This window comes from Magnolia sinica, unplaced genomic scaffold (assembly GCF_029962835.1).
Source record: "Magnolia sinica isolate HGM2019 unplaced genomic scaffold, MsV1 ctg118, whole genome shotgun sequence".
Lineage (NCBI taxonomy): Eukaryota > Viridiplantae > Streptophyta > Magnoliopsida > Magnoliales > Magnoliaceae > Magnolia > Magnolia sinica.
The window spans coordinates 217,420-228,552 of record NW_026682762.1 but is presented as its reverse complement, the minus strand read 5'-3'; the positions used below and the strand labels follow the sequence as shown (position 1 = coordinate 228,552).

Sequence of the window (11,133 nt, the reverse complement as noted above, 5' to 3'; positions counted from 1 at the left end):
CATGGGCATGGTAGGGTGATGGAATCCCTTCCGATTATCACAATTCTCCTCCATTGAGAATTATGTCAATGAAAAGTTCAGATTTGATTTAAATTTCTTTATCTTCCAATTGGATAGGATATGACTCCAATTCTAATTGTGTTCTTTAAATCAATTCTACCAAAAAAAGGGGCAAAGGCTACGGATTAAATCCGTAGCCATAGACCTATTCCCTTTTAATATCTTGATAGCTACAAGTGGATCTGTGACACCCTAATTCCCTTTTAATTATTGAAATCTCAATCACAATTACTCTTTTTTATTCTAGATTTACATTTAGATCTTCTTCTATTCTAGTTCTATTTATTTTCAGAATACATATAATATTAGTTCCTATGGATTCGACCTCAGTTTTACCGAAATTATTACTATATCGCGACCCTACACTTAGGGTTGTGAACAAGTTTTTGGTGCTGTTGCCGGGGACTATGGCTACATTTTTCTAGAATTAATTGGTATTAGAATTAGGTTAAGATTAGGTTTTTTTTTTTTTTTTTTTTTACTTTGTTTTTAGGTTAGGATTTTTTCTGAAATTGTTTTTAGAAACTAACATTATTTTCTATTTTATAAGATCTTAACAAAGCAACTCCAATCTAGTAACCTCTTTACAATTCTCTCTTTTTTGTCTAGATTATTTCTTATTTGCTCTAGTTTTCTTTTTAAATTTAGTTGTTTAGTTACTTGAGGGCTGAGTGTGTTTCATGCCTAAGTAGGTTCATGACAACACTCTTCGTCTCTTAAGTGAAGGAGGATTAGTCGAAGGGTTTTCTATCCATCATAGGATTAGACACCACTTGAGACCCTTTGAGTCAATAAAAGTGATGGCTGCAAATCAACCTCAACTTCTAGTTGAGGAAGTTTAAGATGAAAATGAGGTGCATAATGCACCCCCGCCTCGTACTCTACGAGATTATTTACAACTAGTGGGGGTGAATACACCTTTTGCATGATATTTTCATTGAATGCAGGAACTATAGATATTAAACCAGGAGTAATTCAACTCCTCCCTAAGTTTCATAGTCTAGAATTTGAAAGTCCATACTTGCATATGAAAGAGTTTGATGAGATAATATCTACATTACACTTCCCAAACATGTTTGAGGACACAGTTAGACTGAAATTATTTCCTTTCGCTTCGAAAGAAAAGGCTAAGTCATGGTTACATTCCGTAAGACCACGGTCCATTGGCACATGGGCTGAGATGACAAGGGAGTTCCTTAAAAAGTTTTCCCATATCATAAAACAAATATCTTAAGGAAAGCAATCATGAATTTTGAGCAAAAAGAGGATGAGACATTCTTCCAATGTTGGGAGCGATTTAAGGATCTTATAAATTCATGTCCACAACATAGCTACAAATCATGGCATATAACAAGCTTTTGTTATGAAGGATTGACTTCACCCATGCGCCAATTTGTGGAGATGATGTGTAATGGAGAATTCATGAATAAGGAAGCCGATGATGCATGAGATTATTTTGATAAACTTGCTAAAAACACGCAATCATGGGATACCTCCTTAAAAATCACCACTTCTAAGCCGACTCAATCAAAGGAAATGGGAGGAATTTATGTTTTAAAAGAGGAAGATGATGTAAATGCAATAATAGCCAAACTCACAAGAAAAGTCGAGGCCATGGAACATAAGAAGGTAGAACTCGAAAAGGCTGCAAAAGTTGTTTGTGGTATTTGTTCTTGTAACATACATACAACTGAGAATTGCCTAACAAATCCTGTTTTTTAAAAGATATTGAATGAACAATCAAATGCCGTAAACAATTACCAAAGACCTTTCAGTGGACCCACCTCAAATACATATAACTCAAGTTGGAGGAACTGTCCAAATTTCAGTTAGAGGAATGGACAAACTATTACTCAAGGGATCCTTAACTAATTTCTGAATCCAAGGAAACCTCAAGAGGATCTGGTCTTAAAATATATTAAAAATCAAGAGCTTTTTAATTAGGGTATGCTACAAGCCTTTCAAGACCTTACAATGGTCATACACGGGCTTGAGACCAAAAATTCAATTGGGGAGAAAGGGATCCTTCCGGCCCAACCCCTCCCCAATCCAAAACCGCAATATGAAATTAGTGACCCAAGCTCTTCAAATCAGATGGAGCAAGATAAGTCTATCACCACTCTTAGGAGTGGGAAGACAATTGACAAATTTATTCCGGTGAGGGCTGAAAAACCTAAGGACCTGAAAGAAAATAAGAATGATAGACCTAACATTACTCTATATGGGTAGAACTGAAACCTCAAAGTAAGCCAATTGCGCCATTCTCTCAACGGTTGATTGCACCAAAACCTCTAGTTAACTCACAGGATATTTTAGAGGTGTTAAAACAAGTGAAAGTCAACATTCCTCTGCTGGATGCCGTTAAACAAATCCCTTCATATGCCAAATTTCTAAAAGATTTATGTACAACCAAGAGACGACATAACATTCAAAAGAAAAATTTTCTAACAAAAAAGGTGAGTGCCATCCTCAAGCAAAATGTCCCACAAAAATATAAAGATCCTGGTAGCCTAACTATCACCTGTATAATTGGGAATCACCAGATTGAGCATGTACTTCTTAACTTGGGAGCGAGCGTTAATTTGATTCCCTTCTTAGTATATGAACAATTGGGTCTAGGTGAATTAAAACCCACTCGGACCACAATACAATTTGTCGATGCTCAGTTCATGTACTGAGAGGGATGATTGGGGATGTGTTGGTCTAGGTTGATAAATCTACTATCCGCTAGATTTTATTATCTTAGATACTCAACCCATCGTGGATATGAGCACTCAAATTCCCGTCATTCTTGGCCATCCATTCCTTGCTACATTAAATGCAATCATTAATTGTAGGAATGGAATCATGAATCTATCTTTTGAAAATATGACATTGGATCTCAATATCTTTTTCAATATGAGCAAACAGGCAGAGGATGATAATGATACCCATGACATTAATATGGTCTCTTCTTTCATGAAAGATAGAGCACTCCTGACTCTATACTTTGACCCTCTAGAGACATACTTGGCCCACTCCCCTAATTTGTATGATGACATGATTAGGGAGATAGATGTCATGCTTGATGCTGCGCCGGTACTTGAAGTTAATCGGTGGAGGCCATAATTTGAGAAATTGCCCCAAGCTGATGTATTGCCTCTACTGTCTAGCCTCAAAGCACCAAAACTTGACTTAAAACATTTGCCTACTGATCTTAAATATTTCTATTTAGGTCAAGATGAGACATATCCGGTGATGATTTTTTTCCCACCTTGAGAAAGAACAGGAGAGTGTGCTTATTTTCACTCTCATTGAGCATAAATGAGCCCTTGGATGGTCGATTGTGGACTTCAAAGGAATTGATCTTTTGATTTGTACTCACCGTATTCATCTTGAGGATAATGTAAAAAGCCTCTCAGTAACCACAATATCGATTAAATTCAAACATGAAGGAGATGGTTAAGGTTGAGGTACTTAAGTTGTTGGATGTGGGTATCATATACCCTATATTCGACAGTTAATGGGTGAGTCCAACTCAAGTAGTTCCCAAGAAGTCCGGAATCACCATCATAGCCAATACCGACAATGAACTCATGCTAACTAAAGCTACTACTGGTTAGAGAATGTGCATTGACTACTGGAAGTTGAATACCGTCACAAGGAAGGACCACTTCCCTTTACCCTTTATTGATCAAATTTTAGAAAGTTTAGCTAGTCACTCTTACTACTGCTTTATTAACGGATATTCAGGCTATAATTAGATAGAGATAGCTCTTAAAGATCAAGAAAAGAATACGTTCACATGTCCCTTTGGCACCTTTACTTACCCAAGGATGTCATTCAGACTGTGTAATTAATGCCCCCGCCACCTTTCAGCGATGAATGTTGAGTGTATTTTTTGACATAGTGGGGTAATATTTAGTGGTCTTATACATGACTTCTCTATTTTTGGTCCATCCTTTAGCGAATGTTTAGAAAATCTTAAAAATGTGCTGAAACGATGTGAGCAAAAGAATTTGATTTTGAATTGGGAGAAATGTCATTTCATGGTTCCTAAGGGAATAGTGCTTGGACACATAATTTCGTCCAAGGGAATTGAGGTAGACAAGGCTAAAATTGACCTTATCTCTAACCTACCTCCACCCAAGAGGATATGTGACGTGCGATCCTTCTTAGGACACGTCGAATTTTATAGATGATTCATAAAGGACTTTAGCCATCTCTTGTGTCCTTTTTGTAATCTACTTTAAAAGGATGCACCATACGACTGGACTGAGCAATGCCAAGAAGCTTTCACTAAGCTTAAGGGCATGTTGACTATCGCACCTATCATGCAGCCACCCGATTGGAGCATACCTTTTGAGTTTATGTGTGATGCATCTGACTATGCTATTAAGGTGGTGTTATGCCATAGAAAAGAAAAAAATCCTACGTTATTCACTATGCAAGTAGAACTCTAAATTATGCCCAAGTGAACTACTCTACTACAGAGAAGGAACTCTTAGTCGTAGTGTTCTCTTTAGACAAATTTAGGTCCTACCTGATCGGATCCAAGATCATCATCTACACAGACCATGCGACACTAAAGTATCTTCTTTCTAAAAATAATACTAAGCCTTGCCTGATAAGATGGATCCTCCTACTCCAAGAATTCGATATAAAAATAAGAGAAAAAAAGGGAGTAGAGAACGTAGTGGCTGACCATCTCTCTAGGCTTGATCTCCCTGATTCCCTTGAGCCGACACCTATAAATGATATGTTCCCTGATGAGCAACTGTTTAAACTCTCCCAATTACCTTGGGTTTCTGACATTGTGAATTATCTTGTCACAGGTTTCACGCCAACATATTCGATTGCGTAAGATAAGAAAAAAAATTCTTCGCCGAGGTATGTAAGTTTTTTTGAGATGATCCTTATTTGTTTAAATATTGCCCAGACCAAATTCTAAGGAGATGTGTGCCAGATAGTGAATATCAGAGTGTCATCTCCTTTTGTTATTCTCAGGCTTGTGGTGGTCACTTTTCTGCTAAAAAGACCACGGCTAAAATTCTACAGTGTGCCTTTTATTAGTCTACTTTGTTTAAGGACACTCATAAGTTTTGTAAAGCTTGTGAGTGTTGTCAGAAATTATGTCAAGCACATGTCCTAGTGTCCATTCCATTTCGTAAGATCCCGTGGTCCTCCCAGTCAAATTTCGGCGACCCGCGAGCTATAGATTGCATTTGTGCACGACCCTAAGTCATATCCTATAAACCTGAGTCGACTTAACCCGAGACTTATCCATTGCGACCGCGCGCCGTCGCCGCAGTTCCAAAACCACATCTCGTGCATCAATCTGATATCCAGATCATGAGATGTGGGCTGCGCATGATCATGGCCCTAGACCACTTGTTGCGGGACCCACATAACCCATGACACATTTCCCTAGGTCATTATGAGGATGACATCATCCCTAGCCACCCTAGCCCCTAGCCCATTGCCCTAGGCATGCTCTTACAACTCATGATGCTCCCTCTTCCCAAGCTTCTTACACATGCAATCATCACCTTACGCTCTCTTACAAATAATCATTCCTAGCCTAACCTATCCCTCTCTCTCTGTCTTATCTCTCTCCCTCTCCTTTCCTTCTCATTTCTCCATTGCTAGCAAACTCCAACTGTCCATAAGAGCTCCATTTTCTGGCCCATTGCAAGCTTAATACCTTCCAATCCAACCCTAAAAAATCAATCCTAACCATTAAATCTCACCCCTTGGAGCATTGGAAGCCATTGGTGGAAGAAGAAGCTTGTGATTTGAAGGTGGGTGCACTCTAGGGTTAGATTTCATTCTCTACCTATGATATCCTTATTTTCTTTGCTTGGGGACTTGAAGGACCCACCAATCCATGGTGGAGATTCTCCATGAACCCCTTGATGTGGCCTTTGGCCCATCTTCTTGCATGCATGAGCCATGGAAGGTCTATTCTCCATGGACCCCACCATGATAGGTTTTTCTTTAATTCATGCCTTTAAGGGTCATCTAGACCCCTGATTTGCATGGTGGGGATGGTGTCACCACCTCAGATTTTTATGTTATGTTGCGGTCCAGATTTCTTTTTTATGTTGATGTATGGTGTATGATGCATGTAATGATGGACCCATAGTGGAGGGGTCCCTCCATCACCCATTTCTCCCTCTCTTTCTCTCTCTCTCTCTCTCTCTCTCTCTCTTTCATTTTATGGTGATGATGAGGTGTGTGGCCCACCTATTGTGTTCAGCAAAAATCCAGGCTGTCTAGATTTTTTTGAGCATCCAGTTGGTGGAGCTCACCTTGCTGTCTACTGCTGGACAGGCATGGATGAAGGAAACCACAAATATCAGCTTTATCTATAGCCAGGTGGGCCACGTGCACGTGGCACCCACATTTAATGCATGTGCTGGACCCACACCGTCCGTCCAGCAGGGACAATGGGTCCCATTGCTACTGACGACAATAAGTTCAGTGGGTCTGTACACGAGGTATGTGTTATACCATCCATCCATTTGGCAGTGTGGGGCGCACCACGATGTATGTGTTTATCCATCCGTCCATCTATTTTGGGATGTGGGTCCCGTCCCACACGTGTGGCACATGTGGGGTGGGACCCACCTTGGTGTATATATTCTATATCCCCATTATCCATCTAGATGGTGGGTCTGATCATGAGGTAGTGTTATATCCAACCGTCCGTCCGTTTGGGGATGTGGACTCCACCACATGATGTTTGTGTTTCTCCCAGCCGTCCATCTGGACGTGTGGACCCCACCTTTGATATATGTGGTTTACATCCATGCTATCCATTTTGCTGGACAGGTGGGGCCCACCTTGAGGCATGTGCCATGTGGGACTAACCATGATGTATGGGCCTTATCCTCACCATCCAGATTGCTGGACGGTGTGGCCCACCTTAATGTATTATATACACACCATCCATCCATTTTTTTAGGATGGTGGGGCCCACCTTATGAATGTGTTGTATATCCAAGCCGTCCAGCAAGGACGTGGGGCCCACTGTAATTTATTTTTATATCCGCACCGTCCAGTTTGCTGGATGGTGGGTTGCCTTCTTGACGCATGTATTCTATATCTGGCCGTCCATCTGTCGCTGGACGTAGACCTTACCTTGATGTATATCTACACCATCCATGGGACGTGGGGTCCACCATGATGTGTATTGTATTCAGGCCCATCTTACAAGCTCACCTTGGGGTATATGATGTGCATATAGCCCATCTATTTTGTTGGATTATGGGCCGCCCCATGAGGCCCATTGTGATGTATTTATGGCCCATTTGATGAGGCCTGATGTGATACATTTATGGCCCATTGATGAGGCCTATTGTAATATATTTGTGGCCTATTTGGTGAGGCCCATTGTGATGTATATATGGGGCATATGGTAAGGTCCATTTTAATATATATGTGGCCTAGGAGTGAGGCCCGATGTGATGTATTTATGGCCCATTTGATTAAACCCGATGTGATGTATTTTGGGCCCTTGTGAGGCCCATTATGATGTATGTCAGGCCCTTATGTGAGACAATGGGCTGACTATATGTTAGGCTCTATGTGGGCCACTCCTTAGGAGCAATGTTGGTTCAATGTTCACATTGATGGGAAATGATGATTAAATGTCTACATTGTGACCTTCCCTTAGGCCTTGTTAGGCCCATTCTCATCATTCTCTAAGTGGGTTAACCCAAATCATTGGGCCTCATTGATGTTGCATGGTCCATCATCGCTGTAAATGGATGGATCCATGCTATCGAATTTGGTATATCTACATTTGAGGGCCGATCCTTATGTAATGATTTAGATTGGTTGTTCATCTATGGACCCCGCCTTGCATATAAGCCAATTATAGATGCCGATTATGAGTATGTGACAACATAGCATCATGATACATGCCCATATGCATTATCTATATGATTGTCATGAGATGTAGTTGACCATTGCATATGCCATACAGTTGGTTGTTTATGGGACTCCCTAATAGGCGGAGTCGTCCCACATGAGCGCATGATATGCGTAGGATTGATGTATGATTGGACTGTGTGACTCATGCATCTTGCATTATGTGTTATGATTGTTGTATGCCCTAGTGACATCAGGGCCATAGCCTCCACAGGCATATCGTAGATGGCAGGTTTGGACATCAGAAATCTCCTCTTTACATGGGGCGCGAAGGATGTCCCTGGGTGAAATTTTCTAAACCTGATGGTACCGAAAGACACTCCAACATCGAGACCGAGTAGATATATGATCGCAAGAGGGCCGAATACAAGGAGACCACGTCTCCCATCATGTTATGGTCAGTTTGAAGGGGGTGTGGCCTTACCTGCCCGAGGGGAGGGGGCATTTGCTAAGCTGCATATGACTAGCTCGTAAATGGGTCTGCTATCGATATGCCGGAGAGATATTGGCTGACTATTAGCCATGCAAATAGTGAGGTCTCTTCCGCTTGCACGGTTGTGCGTCTAGTGTAGGGCGACAATGTGGTGTATAGTATATTAGAACCCGATGATTATCTAGAGAGAACTGTATTGATATATGATGCTCCAGTGATAAACTGTGTTGATATGTGGATTGGTATGCTTGAGCTACATCTTACATATGACATTGGCTATGTAGGCCTTGTATCGTATGACCTTGGTGCGGCCGATAGCATTCATGCCTTGTATTGTATGGCCTTGGTGTGGCCGATAGCGTTCATGCCTTGTATCATATGGCTTTGGTACAACTGATAACATTCATGCCTTGTATTACATAGCCTTGGTATGGCTGATTGCATTCATGGACTTACCAGTATATTCCGTATTACTCTGATACTGCATTTTGAGCATGCTTATATTACGCACATACTTTTACCACCCTATAAGCTTTCTATAAGCTTATACACGATTGATGCATGCAGGTGATGCCACACCGTAGCTAAACAGGAGTAGGAGCATACCGCAGAGCTTCTGGATTTGTGTTATTATTATCATTGTATTTTCCTTTATACGTATTATACCTTAAAGTTTTTTTATCATAGTGGATTTTGTGATAGTGTTCTAGTTATTGTTCGTGGGTTATGCTTGAGGTTATGCTTATTATGAACTCAATTCATGCTGAAAATCCTCCTTGTAGGATCCCAGGATCGGAACCTGGTATATGGGTGCCGGGAGTCGAGAATGGGGTACTACTGAGGCTGTCGGCGTCGGATTTGGCGATCGGGAATTTTGTGAGCCCGATTTTTGAGTTTAGGGTATGACAAATTGGGAGGATTGTCCTGTCAAAATATGATACCACTAAACCTAATTCTTATCATTAAAGCATTCGATTGTTGGGGCATCAATTTCATGGGACCATTCCCCCAATGCTTTGGAAATATTTACATATTGTTGGCAGTAGATTATGTCCCTAAATGGGTCGAAGCGATCCCATGCCGAAACAATGATCATAAAATAGTGATTAAATTCTTAAAAGAAAATATCATTTCCTAGTTCGGAATGCCTCCAGCCATCATTAGTGATAAAGGTTCACACTTTTGTAATAGGCCATTTGCGAGCTTAATGAAGAAATATGGCATCTCTCATAAAGTGAGCACTCCATATCTACGGGTAAGCTGAGATTTTCTACAAGAAAATAAAATAAATTCTGGAAAAAACGGTTAACCCTGACCATAAGAATTGGTCAATCCGTTTGACCGATGCTTTATGGGCTTACCGTATAGCTTTTAAGACCCCCATTGGAATGTCTCCCTTTAGACTCAGTATAGAGCTTATTGGGCTATTAAAAATCTGAACTTTAATTTAGACAACGATGGCTTATTGCGCAAGCTGCAACTAAATGAACTTGAGGAAATCCGGAAGGATGCTTATGAGAACTCGAGAATTTACAAGGATATGATTAAAGTATTCCATGACAGGAACATCCTTAGGAAATTATTCATAACTAGTCAAAAAGTCCTTCTGTACAATTCTCGTTTATATCTTTTTCCAAGTAAACTTCACTCTCGTTAGACTGACCCTTTCACTATTACTAAGGCTTATCCTCATGGGATCGTCAAGATAAAGAATCTGACAAATGACAACATTTTCAAAGTGAATGAACATCATCTAAAGGTATTTGTTGAGAAGTTTGATTTAGAGGATATGTCCATGCCTCTATTTGATCTTGTGTATCAGGATTAATCTCCTAGTCTGATGAAGGTGTAATTAGGTTTATTACTTTCATAGGATATAGGATTATGATAGTTTGATTTTAGTTTGCTTAGTCTTCTTATTAACCCATCTTCTTATTGAGAACTTTGGAAAAGCTTCAATTCTTCTTCAGGTATTATCCTCTTATCACTTCCCATTTCTTTTTGTTATCTCATGTATATTGTATGCTTATATCTTTTACACTGAGGACAATGTAGGTTTTAGGTTAGGGGTGTGGATTAGGTAAACTAATTAGTGTTTTCTTAGTTTTTGAGCAATTTTTTTTTTTAAATTGTAAATTTCTCAAATTAAAAACCTATTTGGAAAGTGATAGGTTGTGTAATTAATAATGCCTTAAGTATAATGATAAGATGAATATTGAACTTTGAATTGTTGGATTTTGATCAACCGAGTAGACTATCGTCTAAGTTCTTGCATTTAATTGATTAAGAGGAAGTTTGAATATCATGTTAATCTAAGTCACAAGCCACATTCAAATTGCTTTCTGTGAATTATGTTATAATTTCTGATTATTTGTATGTGAATGATTGGTAAATGTTGAGAATTAAGTCTGGAGAATTTTGTTCACCTTAAAAAGATGAAAAGAACTAGTTAAAAAATACTGAGATCAACAAAAAGGTCATGTATGATGAAAAAGACTAAAAAAGAATGAAAAGAATAAAATATGAAAAAATAAAGATGTTAAGTTTGAAAAGAATGAATAAAAAGAGACTGTCGATATAAAATCAAAATCTGGAAAAAGAAGGAAAATGGGATAATTTCGGAATTAGCACTTGATTATTCAATTAGTCTTGAGGTGATAGGCATGGCTAACATTATAAAATGATAGTATTTTTTTATGGAAAGTAAGTTGGAAATCACTGAACAC

The 11,133-nt window shown here is 39.5% G+C and overlaps 1 non-coding gene across 1 annotated transcript; it reads right to left on the bottom strand.

Annotated features, from left to right (window-relative positions):
* Positions 1–1,287: 1,287 nt before the first annotated feature.
* LOC131236014 (small nucleolar RNA R71) lies at positions 1,288–1,393 on the bottom strand. Its single transcript, XR_009166489.1, has one exon. It is a non-coding gene; the product is annotated as a small nucleolar RNA R71 (small nucleolar RNA).
* Positions 1,394–11,133: the final 9,740 nt, after the last annotated feature.